The 15,739-nt window shown below is 40.0% G+C and overlaps 1 protein-coding gene across 4 annotated transcripts in view; it reads left to right on the top strand.

The window, feature by feature from the left end:
* ARVCF (armadillo repeat gene deleted in velocardiofacial syndrome) overlaps nucleotides 1–15,739 on the top strand; it is a 227,007-nt gene that overhangs the window by 51,622 nt on the left and 159,646 nt on the right. The window lies entirely within an intron of this gene.

Raw genomic sequence — 15,739 nt, 5'->3', positions numbered from 1 at the left:
CTGTCCTTGGAAGCATCACGCTGGGTTTTGTAGCGCATGACATCAAAACCAAAAGAAAAGCAGGTCAGCGTGGATGGTTCCCTAAGTATACTTGGGAAGTGTGGGATGGGGGAGTCTGGAGCGTATACGTGCTCATCCCCTACCTGTGTGCTTCCTGCCAAAAGAAGTGACTTAGACTGTGTTGAGTACAGTGACTAAAGAGTGTCTCTTCCAAATGACTTCTACCATGGAGCTTGTTTTCCTTTGGGAAAGCTCCCAGACTGTAGGCAGGGCTGATTTCTTTGGTTAGTAGGAGCTATTCTCTTTGAGTCAGAGCTTATGGCATTATAGGTGAGCCTAGAATATATGGAGTGAAATAAAATATCCTCAGTGGAGTTCAGAAGAAAGGAGAAAAAGATGCATTTTTTAGTATAATTGTATATTATATTATATATTTATTTTGTCATACAAGGTATGAATAGCTTTTAGAAAATCTTACTGGCAACGCTGTTTGTGTTGTTTTATTCTTTCCCCCTTACGTGTTGTGGTGTAGACTTTATTGCCTCAAAGCCATCAATTATACTACTAATGTGGAAGCTGTAAAGAATGGGTTGAGGGTGGAGAGCTTTCTGTTGCAAAGAGAAAGATTGAGACTCTCCTGGATGAAATTAAAATCTGCTTATGTATCTCAGGGGAGTGGTTCTACTCTTCTGTTTTATAGAGCCAAGAATGTGGAGATTTCTAATGTGTGCGTATAGAAATACATCTTATGGACACAGAACTTACATGTGTCTGAGCTGTAGATCAATGGTTTGAAGGATGTTAGCATTCATTACATTGTGTCATAGCAGAAATTTAGTTATGATTTTTCTTTTAGATATCATTGTGATGATTACTAAAACGGTGACAAAAGACAGCTCAAATTATATCTGTCAATTGGATGCTTGATTTAGGTTGATGTAGACTGTGTCTGGAACAGAACTCTGCAGAGTTCATAAAATAATATTTAAAATACATAGGTCATCAGGCTTCACTTGCTGAACTGGGATATGTACTCTGATTTACTGTCTGAACAAAGAAGTTGCCTGAACTCTAAAAAGCTGGTGATGCTGTCTGTCTGGAATTTGAGCTTTGTTTGACTTAATACCTGAGGGATAATTATTAAGCTACAGTACTGATTTTTATTTGGAGTTAAATGCTGAAAATTCATTGTGGATTTTCACATCAGGAGCCTCATGTAAAGAACTAAATTAGAGGGTTTCAATTTTTTTTTATATTGACAGACTAAATGACCTCAGCAAATGGTTAAGTTTCTGTTCTATCACCTATTCATCGATAGTGGTCCTTCCTTTCTGGGTGCCTTATTTATAACAAAGAGATTGCAGTAGAAAATGGAGCTCTACAGTTAACTTTCTCTTCCTGCCTGCTTCATTCCACGTTGCCACAGTCTATGCCACAGAAACATAATTACAATATTGGATGACTAGAATTAGAGGCAATTCAGCTTTGGGAAGTGCATTTGTTGTTTAAAGTGTAGGGAGCCGGGTGAGTGGCTGAGAGCTGCATACCTGTGGCATATGATGAGATGAGACGGCCCTGCTGCGGTGGCTTTGCTGGGGGAAGATTGCCAGTTGTGCTGCACTGCATGGTGTCCAGCAGCGCTTGCTCATTCTGAAGTTAACCTTCTGATCTGCGTGCTGCATGAAGCTAATGCCCAGCGTAAAACAGGAATGAAAACTGCATACTGTGTATTAACCTGCAGCTGAATCTAACTACCATTTTAATGCCATCATAAAACAGCAAATTTTTATGTAGCTTAAAATACACCAGATTGCATCTCTTAAGCTGTTATGTTAATGTTTTGTATTTATGTATGTGCGTTACCTAAAAGATGCAAACTGTTCAAATGGAAAATAAAGAGTCTACGGTGTCTACTATGAAATGCATCTGCAGAATCTATTTATAGGCAAGGTTTGAACTGATGAACCTGCCTTATGCTGTGCCTCCCAAACAGATGCCGGAGGTAGTCAGTCCAGTTATAGAGATGTCATAAAACTGGTGCAGCTTGAGGTGCTGTATATTCAGTGTTCTAAGTCAACAGCTTTAAAAGTGTTCAATACTTTGATTGACATGGGTGGCAGAAAAATCAAGATTTAAAGCCTGGATGGAGTAAGGGGTATTCTGGATATATGACCATTATGAAGATGAAATTTTAAGCCATTTTGTTCAATGGAAGAAATTTCATACTCTACTTCATACTCATTTTTTTATATCTTCCAGGTTAATCATGTGTTATATCAGCTCTGAATAGCAAATTAATTTAAGCTTAGTCTTTTGAGATGGACTTGGTTTCCTGTGGATATAAATGAAAACAATTCATGTCTGGCTTGTTTTGAAGTTCAGACATGCCCAAGCTCTTAGTTCTGATGAGCATTTTGGTGCAAAAATTACAGCCAGTGTGGAATGGATGAGGTGAAAAACATTCCTTCTTTTTCCCTTTTCCTTGGGGAAAATAGGATGGAAATAGGATTATAATCCTCTCTTGATTTGGTAAAATGGATGGGTGGTACAGAACCTGAAAGCAGTCCAGGATGGGACATCTATAACAGTGTTAACTTAGTTCTGTGCTCTCTTGAAAGCAGAGGGAGGAAAAGAGGGACAGAGAACAAGAAGTGTGTGAGTTGGAAGCAGAAATGTCACTTCAGTAACACTTAATGATGCATTATTGTCTGTTAACTGCAGTATTTGTAGCGTGTCAAGTTAATAGTAGTCCAGCATCTACCAGGACCCAGTTCTTGCCCTGCTGATTCGCAGAGCAGCATGTCTCTCTGCAGGAGTGGATTCATTTTCCATTTGTTTTCTTGCTGCAATTCCATATGGGGCAATGTGCAAACATGAGCAGTGACCTTGGGGAAAATGCAGAAAGGCTGTAGGAAGGGGGAAGTATGAGAAACTGTAGTATGCTGGAGACTGTATAGGATCTGTTAAGTAGAAGGCAGAAATCATGCTAGTTTACTGTTCCTGCACCTGAAAGAAGGTGCAGGAACGGTATTCTTAAAGTATTGCAGAGCAGTCCGATCAGGGGGGAAAAGGTGGTACATTTTTCTGCTATACTTAAAGTTTGTTTCATATTTTGTCCATTTCCATTGTAATTCCACTTTCAGAGATCTTCAAAAAAATCTTTGCTTGGATCGCTTTGCGAAAGCGTCTGCTTTAATCTTCAGAGAAATCTTAGAAACCAAAAAGCCCTTCCTTCCTGGTTAGTCCAGGCAGTATTTTTTCCTGTTAAGAGTCCTGCTTCCTGAATCAAGCAGTATTAGTTCTTGGATTTCCTTATGAGATTAGAGTAGACTTGCACTGTTCTTGGCAGTGAATAGCATTTATCTGCCAGTATGATGAGAAGAGGAGGCACAAAGGCCTCTGCCCTTTAACAATCCATTGCTTTATTTCTTCGAGGAAACATCTTCATGTTATTGTCTCGAAGTCCAGCACTTTGCATGTCAGTTTGATCTCTCTGCTTTAGCTGTTAGCAGCGATAGAACTCTAACTTTTAATATCAAGTGACACCTAGTTGCCATTATCAGTTTTCCTTTTCTAAGAGTCTTTCTATCTCCATTCCATAGGCACAGCCTTTTTTAATATTTGGAATTCAAGATGGTCTGGATTTGACATGAGATACATGGGATCGAAGTTCCTTGTATCAAATGTAATTTATTAATGATTGAACACTTTCTTTTACAAATACATTTTTAATTTTTCCTCAAATGTAGCTGTTTTGTGAACACTTTCTTGGGGAAATTGTTTGCCCAAGAATGCTTGGGGAAGCAGAAATACCATGGCAACTACTGAGAAGAAATACATAGAGAGTCACATAAAATATTTCAAGCAATTACTTTCAATCTGCTGTAACTATAAGGTTAAAGAGCACGATGGAAGTTCTGCTGATGCTCTAAGCCCAGTCCTCAAAGGGGTGGTTTCAAAGCAGCTCTACCTGGATTTATCAGGCTGCCTGGTAGAACCTACTTCAAGGCGCTAACCAATAAACCTGTGCTGTTTAATATTTAATGGCAGCCATTCTGTCCTGTCCTAACCTCTTCTGCTTTTTCTGTCTGCTTGTGAGTGACAGAATTTGGTAAAGAAAAAATGTAGCGTGAATTTCATGGAGGAAGTCCTTCAGTTCAGCTAAATGGGAGCTGAATTCAAGAGTAGGAGATCTTACCCTACTTCAGTAGGGGAGCTCTGTGAACCCTGTGAAATAATGCTAATTAAAAGCATCAGAACTCAGACAAGGCTTTATATTCTACATTCCCCCACTCTCCTTCCTTGGTTGCTAATGGAGATTGTGATGACTGAGACTTCCTAGCTGTCTTGGATTTTCCCATTTGTCCTGTAAGGCCAGACCCGCTGTACAAGTGCGGAGTTACTTGGAGTATTTCTATTCTGTATGTTTGCTATAGCTTCGAGAAAGGTTAATGGAACTTGAAAGCTTAATAAAAAAAGTTGTAATAGAAGCCCTGGAGCAGTGGGTGCTGGTACTAGCAGCAGGCAGGCCGGGTTTTCCTCATCCGGGGGGCACTAGGCGCGCTGGAGCAGTGCTTGGACCTGCCAGGAGAGGGCGCGTGTCCTCCAGAGGAGGCCGGGCTCCCTCGGCCTTCCCGCCTGCAGCCGGGCCTTGGGGAGCCGGGGCTGGGGCCATCTTGGGCCTGAACTCAGAGGAGGATTGAGGTTTGTGTCGACTCTGAAGTAGGTGGTTTGCTCTTAAAGGCTAGCGTTCCTCGTGGCAGTTTTCCCATAAAAATGTTAAGTGACCGCCACAGAAGTGAAGCCTTAAGGTTTGCCGTAAGAGTTTAATTTTCATCCTCCTGTGTTTTAACAGGCCTCGTGGCAGATCCGTTTCGTTTCCTTGGTGTGGGGTTAATGGCATGATAGGTAGAGGGATATTAGGAAATAATTCTTAATTATAAGCTATCCTGAAATGCTAAAAAAGGAGATGTGCACGACGTTTTCATGAAGAGGCAACACAGCTAGCCTACTAAATCCAAAAGGATAAAATAATAATTTGCACAGTAGGATTCTATGAAGCTACAGGGGCAGGTAACAAGATTTGAACATCACTGATTGGTCTGTGAGCAGATCCAAAGTACATGCAGTGAGTTCAGCAAAAGAACCTGCTGGTGTGTCAATTAAATCCATCCAGTGACCAGTCCAAACAAGGGCAGTTCTGCTTCCAGCATTCGGTGCCTCTTTCTGTCGCAGGAGCTCATTCCCTACTAGACAATTCTAATGACTGAAGAGTACTTCTGTTTTTTATATCTTCAGAGCACAATCCAGTAATGCAGGGAGAGCTGCATTACATATCTTGATCCCAATATTAGAAAGGGAATAAACAACTCGCAATCAGTTTTAAATGAGAGGCACAAGTGGAACAGATGATCATAGATTGAGGTTCAGGCAGGATAATGCTTGCTTCAACATGTTCATCACAGGCAGTGTTTCACGTATCATGTGTATTTGTATGTGTGTCAGAACAGGTGATTTAATGTACAGAAATTATGGTTTTGTTTGTTTTTAAATCTCCTTCATCATTTTGTTTATCAAAATAGATATGAACCCCTCATATAGATAGACACTCCAAATGCCTCGTCATGGACCGGAACTGCAATTAGGTTTTAAAGACTGGTTTATCACCGAATGCATAATATTATGAAGTTACTGTCAATGATGAAAGTTGAGATCCAAACATAATCTGTTGGTGTAATTAAACCCAGTCCTTCTGTATTTACAGAAACAGGACTCACTCAGCTCATAATAGCGAGATGCTGCTACAGGAGAGTTAGATTAATTTTATCCATGGTGAAGTGTGCAGCAGTTGGGCTTACATTTAGAACTTTGATCCTCATGCCTTGTGAAAATCCCAAGTGATGTTTGCAGATGCTGGCAGTGTATCCTGGAGGACTTCCAGAACAAATTAACAAATGCGGTTGCAGGCAAAACAGGCAGTTTTAGGAGACACATCTGAAGTGCAAAACACAGTGAAGACAAGAACTGTCTTAGGTTGTAAAAAAATAAAAATAAAAAGTAGTTTTAGATTGCATTGCATTAAAATGTAGGACCTTGTGGCTTAGGCCTGCGTAGCTTACTTAAAAATATGGTATTCTCCAAAATCTGCCTCAAATTTCTCTTCCCAGTCTCTGCTTCTCACATTGTCATGAAAGCTTATGACAGTACTGAGAAGAAGACGACAAAGGAAACAATGAGAGCTCTTGGCTCAGTGTTGTGGCATGGAGCAAGGATGAATCCGAAGGCACTTTGCCAATTTCTCCATGAGAAACCTAATATTGTTTATTATAGGAAATATGCAGCAAATTAATGCCTTCAGTACTCAGAAGTGTTCGGAAGCATCCCCATGTTCCATCATTTACAGTCTGCTGTGGATTCTATAATTCCCTGCCTTCCCTTTCAGAAAACATCTCTGGGTGGAAAGATTAAGCGTTCTAGGATCTCACTGCAAGCCACAATTGCATGGAGTTCAGAAAACGCTTGCTGTGCTGTTCTGTGCTATTTGGGCTGTGCTGTAGATGTTTTCGACCTCTGCAGCAGAACATCTAGGTTTGTTATTCAGGATAGAAGCCTGCATTCTTTCTGTGTGTAACATTATCCTGAGAAAATAGCTCTGTAGTTTTGTCTGTTTGTGTTTTTCCTTGGCATCGGGTACCGGCCACTGTTAAAGTAGGAGTCTAGAGTACTAGAATAGCTGGAATAGTTAAGGCTAGCCTTCTACGCTAAAGTTGAACTTGTTCCAATTTCTACATATTTTTAGATACTGTAGCATGATATTTCATGCCCTCTAAGCCATGGCCCGAGGGCAGCAGCACTGGTGTGGCAGTTCCCTTTACTCCTGTGGGACTAATGGTGTGAATACAGCGCATGATTCTGCATCAATTCGTTTCTTTAATGAAACTCATTAACTATCACAGCTTGTTCTTCGAAGTAAATGTTGTCACAGTTTATACACGTATGCATAAATTTCATACAAATAGGAATTTTTCTGTGTAATGAGTCTGCAGTGTAGTACCTGTGTTCCTGGGCAGTATGTTTATTAATAGAGTGGAGAAATTTAAGTCTGAGGGCTGCCCATGGTGAATGATTCTGAGTAAATTGGTATAATAAATGGAAAGGAAAACACAGCACTTAGTGACATTTTTAGCTTTGTTCATGTGTTCCTGTATAAGTAGGATTTTTATAATGATCTGATTTCTTTCTCAGTTTTATGTGCGGGAGGAACCAGGTGGCTATTGCAGAATGTTACAGGGGATGTAAAGACTCAGTAGAACTGTGGTGGGGGAATGAAATCTCAAGGTTATGACTGGGTAGCTTCTATTACCAGGTATTATTCAAGATGAACACGGTGTGCAGTTTACACTATTCGATCTAATCACCTCCTCTCTAATGAAATGAAAACGTAAAATGATTGCATTTCCAACTGGGGGTATTCTTCTCTAGGCAAGGAAGTATTCCTTTGCCCCCTAAAATAAGTTCAGTTCTTTCCATTTAACTATAATTTTTAAAAGTTCCACAGATCTGGATGCAGCTTGGCAGTTGTGGTTGCTTTTATTTTGCTCTAATTTCCCACTTCCCTAACTGAGTCAGAATGTGACCGTGTCTCATCCTCCTCGTTCTCACCACTGCACTTGATTCTGTATGTGGATGTGGGGACAAACAGAGGCACACAGACGTGTGCAGTACCCCTACCCAAACAGCCAACAGCCCGTGCTTGTTTCTGTACTAGATAGTGTTCAATCTAGTTGTATCCTGCTGTATTACATTGCTTCAGTACACAATCTTAATCCATTTCTTAGTTACAGTTTTCTAGAGTTAGCCTGCGTGGTTTCTGCAGTCTAACTCTTTTATAGCCAGTTAACATTGTCTTAATTTCTCAGCAGGATGAGTTGATGCAATCTTGCTCCTTTACGTTAGTGTATAAATTAAAAAGAATATTACGTACATAAAAATGAAGTAGCTGAATTTAAAGGTATGTAGACACAGCACAAAAATATTTCTCTTCTATAGGTACATAAGGTTTCAGCATTGCTGTTATAATTTGAACTACAGTCACTGATGGAGCCTGTATGTTTGACTGCAGCTGTTACTCGAAATGAAGAAGGTAAAACCTTCTGGTTGTTCACGCAGTGTGTGCAGAAGGCTGCTTCAGTCTGCTGGGGCTCGTGTGCATTGAACCTGCAGTGGGCTGCGATTGCAGCTAGTCACTTGTCACAGAGGCTTTGAAAATTACTGTAAAGGTGCGGGAACGCACCCGCGTGTGTGTGCACAGGGAATCATAAATCATTAATACGTTCTATTATCTACAGGTTTTGAATTTCAATGCAAATTTTTCAATTTTCTTTTGAGCTACTTTGGCTCTTAGGAGTACACATGAGGATCAAAGAATAGCAACATGGGTATCAAAGCGCAAAAATATTTCTAATTCCAGGTTTTGCTGCGTACTCTGCACTTGACACATTACAGCATGTTGTCTGTTACGATTTCTGATGGTGACTTCACTTAACCTTGTAAAATACATTGAAGTCTGTAGTTGAAAAAGCTGCTTAAATACAAAATACTTGCATTGTGATGTTAATGGTGAGTTCTTACTGGTGATTGGATGTTTTTAAAAAAAAAAAGTTCTACGTCTTCCGTACTTGGATTTTTCGAGTGATGCTAGCCAAGTGCGTTCTTTGATTTGGGAAAGCAATCGTGACCAAACCATTGTGACTGTTTTGAAAATCACCTCTCAAACATACAGGGTCATCACAGTAATTACCACTACAAGAATCTGCAACGCTTGTCAAAGCAGTGCACTAAGCCTGAATGGTCTTGCTTATTCCTTAAATTCTCAGTTAATTCAGTTAACCTGCCTAGTCATGTCTGTGGGCAGAAATTATGCTGGAAAGAGAAACAGACAAAAAAACATAGGAGTCTTATAGGATGAAGCATGCCCTGTACCATCATGCTATCTTAGATACAATGAGAATAATGCATGGAATTTTTTACAGAAAAATTAAATCCATTTGAAGTCTTGGCAGAGCACAGTGTCCAGCAGCATGGCCATTGCTGTCATTCCATTCAGCTTAATATGTGCAAACCAAGCAGTTTCACTAAATTGCAGCAGTAAAACTTTTGTTCCAGCAGCCAAGTTAATCATTTGACTCTTCATTGGAGTGACTGCTTCCATGACACTTGGATGGAGCTTATGGTTGACACACACACACAATTAAAACCTGCCCTTCAAAAGTGTAAGTCACAGAGACCTAACGAAAGCTCTGTCATGCTGTTAAACAACTTTTCATGAAAAGATGTGGTTGGGAATTGTACCAACAAAGGTACTGCAATTTACAGGTCTCAACACCTGTGAACACGGTGGAATACTATTTAGGTTGATTCTGGCCTTAGCCATAGGTTCTGATTCTTCTTGAATGTGAGCTTTTAATCTCTTAGCAATTTAAATGTTCATAGGATTGTTGATTTCTTTTAATTAACATCTAGCCTGAAATTAAGCAGTTCTTGGACAGTCTGATTTCTCACTGCCTTTATGTGGCGCTTGTGCATGGTTAACAGTTGGAAAGATTACTAGGTTTAGTAATAAGATTATGCATATAACAACTTCAAGAAAACACATGCTATAGCTTTACAGAAACTTATGGTCAACAGTATTAAAACCTAAGTACTATTAATTGAAGTATGCTAATAACATAGTTTCAGTGCAGGGTGGAGACTCTCAGTGTTTGGACAGATGGAAAGGGCCATCTTCCTTTCTGAGGACCGGTAAGACCCATAGGAGGGCTGGAGGGAATGGCAGCTTGTTAGCTTTTGTCCCGGGGACGCGTTAACCTCCTATGGACAGCTTAATGCTCAGCAGCTTTGCAAAGTTCTTTCAGCCCACTAAGGATGATTACCTCATTCTAACAGCAAGCAAAAACATTGTTTGTTCTTTCATTACAATAATTTTAGCATGTTATAAACAAATAGCTTTGTGTGCAACTTTGCAAGGCTGATACAGTGTCATGTCCAATATGGTATTCATGGGATCCATTTAATATCTGTATATTTTCACATCTGAGAAGCACCTACAACCTGTGTAGCACTGAAGTTAAAATATCTTGCTTATTTCCAAGATGCCTTCATGACATGTATTATTTTCTAATAATTAACTAGTCGAGCTGAGGATTTTTGAGTCTAGAATTTTGGCCTCAGCTTTTTCGCTGCTTTTTTAATGCCACGGAAACTGGAGATGTCACTGAATCATTCAGAAGGAATAATATAATTAGAGAGGAGAAAACTGGCATCTGAGCAGAACTGGTCTGCCACAGCTCCTGATGATGGAGTCAGACTGGGAGCTGGCTTCCCAAGCCCTGCAGAACTGTTGTGACTGCAGTGTTTGCAGTCGCTTAGCTGCTCGTGTTAAAAGGCGTGCATCCAGACTAACAGCAGATGTGCCGCCATGCTCAGTCTCTTAAATCTGAAGATTATAAACATTTAAGATGCAAATAAGACTTGTGTGGTAGAGCTGTTGCTTTTGTATTTTTGACAGTCAGGCCTGTTGGTTGGTTTTGTCGTTTGTTGCTTGTTAGGAGAAGGCTGTCCTGGCTGGCAGAGCTGAAACGAGATCTGCCAGCTTTTCCTCCTGCTTTGTGGCTACCCGTGCTGTCTTGCTTTCCTTTCTGCCTGCTCCATTCTGGTGAGTGGAGGGTGAGTTTGAACTGCAAGCAGTGTACTTTGACAAAAAGGTTCTGCAAGTCTCAGTATCTCAATGACATCTGAGATCAGGAAGATTGAGTGCATTGTGCATCCACATTTTGAAACACATCCTGTGCCCACGTTTGTCCCTCTGACTTATTTTGTTCTCATTTTATTTCTCTTTGTTTTAGGAGCAAAAGTAGATGCAGCATGACCCACATTTTTGCAAGTTGTTAATCTGTTTATTTCATATATTAATGATGTATTAATTATATTAAATATGTATTAATTATGTATTTGCCTTGTCTATTGTAGATATAGATGTAGTGTGCACCTTCACTTTTGACCTTATTTTCCTTGTTTCCCAGCTTCTGTTTGTTTTTGTTTGTTTTCTCTCTGCCTAGGAACAAAGAAGTTCTCAGCAGTCTTTAAATCATGTATCAAAAACATTAACTTCAGATGCCTGTTATTACTTCCATGCCTTCTAATATTTATGTAAGTAGGCTATCACAGCAGCCACAAGACAAGTACACTGAGAGGGAGAAATGTAATTATTCAGGAGCTTACTGACACTCCTGGTTGTAGCTCCAAATACATTTTGGCATGTGCTTACATTGCCAGTTTGCGCTTGGCACTACTGCTGCTGTTTACGCTGGAAGTGTTCATCTCCCAGGAGCCTTTTTTTGCCAGTTCTTGTGTTCTTCCCACTCACCAATTTATTTGGTGTCAGCATGTTGCATTGCTAGGCTTTGTAACGTGTGCCATACTCTTCCATTTTGCTGCCGCTGTACTTAGTGGGTTACTGACCTTCCAGAGACATCTTTCATCTCTTTTTTGCATCCCACTATTGACAAAATGCATTATTTGGGACTCTGTAAGGTCAAGCTGCCACTGAACTAGATTAACTGGTTTATTGTAATTGCCAGATTTCCAGTGGTCAGTCTGCCCTCTCCTTCCTCTCCTTTCTTTTCTGCTGGCTTGTGCTTTCTCTGAACATTTCTTGTTGAGGTTTTCTCAAGCACTCCACACCATAATATTTCTTAGAAAAAGCAACGGGAAAAACTGTTCTCAATTAGATGATTACTTGCCAGTGTTTTAGGAATATGATTTAGTTTAATCTCCCTTCATTGACCTTAATGAAAAATATAAAACTGTGTGAGTATTAGGAAATTGCTTCAGTTTCTTTACAGCAGGATCATAGTAAATTTCTCTATATTGGCAGAGAAAGTAGTACATGGAAAAAGAGATGAGAGCAGTCATAAAAATGGAAAGAGTTTGGCAAAGCAAATAACTCTGCTTGAGTAATGCCAGGATAACCAGATTCCTACTGCTGTCACCCCTTAACCTTTTCAAAATAAGAGCCAGAACTCTTTTTTTGGTGTTTAAAACCAAGATAATACCCAACAAAATGTTATGACTCCACCATTCTTAAACCTGTTGAACTGAAAATGCCAGGGAACAAGATATGTTAATAAGTGTGTTTAGCATGCATCATCCAACATAAAATGAGAGGTACTAGCATAATCTTTTTGTGAATATGGAGACATGCGTGTCTGTGAGCTAACGCTACCTTGCGGCTGCTTTATCTTGACCTGGAAAATAGGGGGGGAAATCCCTGAATCTCAACTGACAGAATATCTGGTAGCTCTCCTTTGTTCAGGACAGAGACCTTGCCGGCTTAATTGCCAAGCCAGCAGATGTTAGCTGCTGGCAGCTGGAACGGCGTTGTTCACCTGCTGGGAGGATGTCTGATGGACCCAGACACATCTGACAACGTTGGCTGCAGAGTGCTTCTGGCTCTTGTAATGTAATGAAATTGTGACTGCCTTGTGCTGTTTTATGGCAGCTGATCTGTTCTATCAAGTACTATACCATAATAATTGTGAATTTCAGTTTTCTTTTTGAATTAAAATTGCCCACAAAGATCGACTTCTTAGAAGACTTAAGGCTCTTAGTGTGTGGCTGCTGAAGGAAATATTTAAAGACACTCGTAATTTTATAGTTGGGCTGTGAAATGAGTTTAAAACCTGTTAGAGTAGCTGTGACACAGAGTCATTAAACTTACCTTTTTTCTTTAGGTGGCACCTTTCTTCCTTACATCAAAACATTTTCAAATAGGGGCCAGATAGGAGAGCTTAATTTCTTTCTTTTGGTGTGGTATTTCAATTAAATGTAGCAGTGAATTGAGTAGCTTGCCTGAAGAAATGTAAGTACAATCCTTTAGCAGAATTCACAGCTGGAATCTGCTGATTTTTTTTTTTCTGTTGAAGGTGGTGTTGAACTTGTCTGCTTACAAATTAAACCTTTTTCTTCTTTCCTCTTGTCTCTTCCTTCTGAGATCATCTTTATTTTCTCGATCTTCTTTGGGATCTTGTCACTCTTCTCTGTCTAGCCCGTGTTCTGCTGGTCCCCTGTGCCAAGACAATGACCTTGAATTAAGAAACGAAGCTCAGAATCCATTTCTCTCAACTCTGAGCCCTTATTGGTCTCCTTGATGGGTTGAGAAGAGCTGTGTAAAGCTGAAGCCTTCAGCAAGCAAAGGTCACTTGGCTTTTCATGATGTCTAGGTTGGGGCTGACTGGTCTGAACATCCATACTTCTTAACCATTCTAATGGTATTTACATCGTTCTGAAATGTTAAAATTAAATCTGGTCGTGGTAAATTCATGGTACAGTTACAATTATCGGGAATTGGTATCTTCTGCGAAGCACCTACTTTTCCTAGCCAAAGTAATTCTTATCCTGAAATTCAAACTTAAGTTAATATTAACTTATGTTTGAACAAGTTGGTAAATGAAAAGAGGTACAAAAAAGTGTTAGCTGTTAAGGGAAACTAAACATAACTCCTATCTTACATAACAGTGAATTAACCTTACTGATTGACTCTGTCAAAATCTGCATTGACCGCAGCATTCTTCAGCAAATGTATTTCAAAGAAGAATGATTTTTCACTGTCAAAGATGAGTTTGGCTGCCCCATAAAAAGCTGTGTTCAGTGGGGATCTCCTTAGTATGCTGGAAAACAGAAACAAGTAATTGATCAGCTACATTCAAACTGCTTATTATGTAGTAAGCTTCCTTTTTCAGATTTGCATAAAAAGTGATTGAGTGCTGCATTTCAATTTAATTGGTTGTGATGAATTCTTATGCATATTAAGCTGTAAAATTTTAAATTTTTATAAAAGGTATTCAGCTGTTTTTAGCAATGTTATTGCTGAATACTTGGGAGACCATGTTGAGGAGGTCTCGGTTATTACATATGCATGTAGTATATTATACGTGCCCGTGTGCTGTTTGTTTCTGTGCATGCCTACCTGTCCTTTAGTTCCTAGATGTCCATTGAGACTGGTATGACGTTCTGCCAGCAGAATCTTGATAGTATGAACTTGAAATCCTGTTAGCAATGTATAATTCATGGCTGCCTGGTGGATTTTGCCAGTCTCACCAGTTGTGTATGTTTGCTAATCTATATGATGTGGTGGAAAACAAATATTGGAAATGTCATTTAGATTTGTGGCTATCGAGAAATTGTCGTTTCAATATAACTTTGTTCAGGAGAAAATCTTAGTCTTATATTAAATGTTGTCTGGGCTTCTTATAAATACTAATGCTCCAAATGCACAGAAGTTTATGATGCTTCCTTCACTTAAAGGATTGGCTTAAATGTAACTTGCTCGGATCATACTATGCTGAAGTGATCACCTGTTGGCTTCTGTAGTTCTGTGTTTGTTGAAGTTTTTGTTGATAAAGGCATGGCACATTCAAACTAATATGCCCCAGGAAATAGGTGCAGATAGTTTGACAAAGTTAGTTCAACCATCGTTACCCTAATAAATGACTTATATCACCGTTCTGCATGTAATGACTTGAGCGACATTTCATTGCCTATGGTAGCTTTTCAGTTCTGACATTTTAAAAAGCCCCAGTTCTTCTCTGTGCCGTGTCTGTGTACTGATACATGGGCTTTTTACCTCTTTTTGCAGTATTTATATACAACTTACTGGCAGTGACTGTTATTACCCAGAGCATCTGTTTTGAAAGGTCGGTGTATCTGTCCATGTTGACTGAGCTGTTAAGAGGCTTTTTCTGACGTTCTGGGCATTTTGCCACTGCTTCTGTCCGAACTTTGTCTGTGTTTTTTATCAGCTGGTTTAGTTAATGGTTGCTTGCTTGATGTTGATCCACTGATTTACATTATAATTAAGAATGAGTAGGAGTTTATAAAGGAACTCCAAGCTCATATGTAACACAGAAGTAATGCTGCTTTAAATGAATTTCTGACGATAATTGAGTGTAAATATTAGAGTATCAAACAGCTGGTCGTTCACCTCTTGGTGGGTTGTCTTGGACTGCGTGTGCGGTTTTGCTGTCGTTAAGTGTGGAGCGGTGGCTGTGTTTGTATCGCATCTTTCAGCGCGGAGCTCGTGCTTCCCATGGCTGTGTGGTATGCTCTGCTGCGAGTTGTGACAGACGGTGTGCCCACACGGAGCTGTGTGATGTGGGTACCTCATGTTTCCTGTCTGGCGATTTCTATAGAAGCAGAGCCATGTTGTCAGTCAGAATCGTCCCAGAGAAGCAAAACAGCGATTTGGCAAAGGAGGATGTAAGGTGAAGGAAGAAGGGGATTCGGCAGGACCTGAAATTCCTTCTGCTCATCCCCTTGTCTCTTGGTTAAGAAAAGCAATTCACAGCAGGTGTAGAATGCAGCACAAGGAATGCAGCTCAGCTCTGCCTGCACTCCCAGTCATTTCTCTGTGGCGAAGGCCTTGCTGAGGCAAACACACAGCTGGAGGGCATGGCTTGTTGTGGTCAATGCAGACAAGACATTGACAGATTTAACTTTAGACCAAGTGAATTCTTTTCTGTTGGTCTCGTTTCCATCTGTGTAAATCTGTTGTTAACCAAAACTATGCTGCCTGCATAATTGTAACTGTAAATAAGGGAAATATTAAATTCTGGGCTGTACGCATGCAGTGAGGGTAGGAGCTGTGATTCTGCAGGTAGTTCTGCTATTATCGTATAACCCA

This window comes from Numida meleagris, chromosome 14 (assembly GCF_002078875.1).
Source record: "Numida meleagris isolate 19003 breed g44 Domestic line chromosome 14, NumMel1.0, whole genome shotgun sequence".
Classification (NCBI taxonomy): Eukaryota; Metazoa; Chordata; class Aves; order Galliformes; family Numididae; genus Numida; species Numida meleagris.
This window is presented reverse-complemented; position numbering and strand designations above follow the sequence as displayed.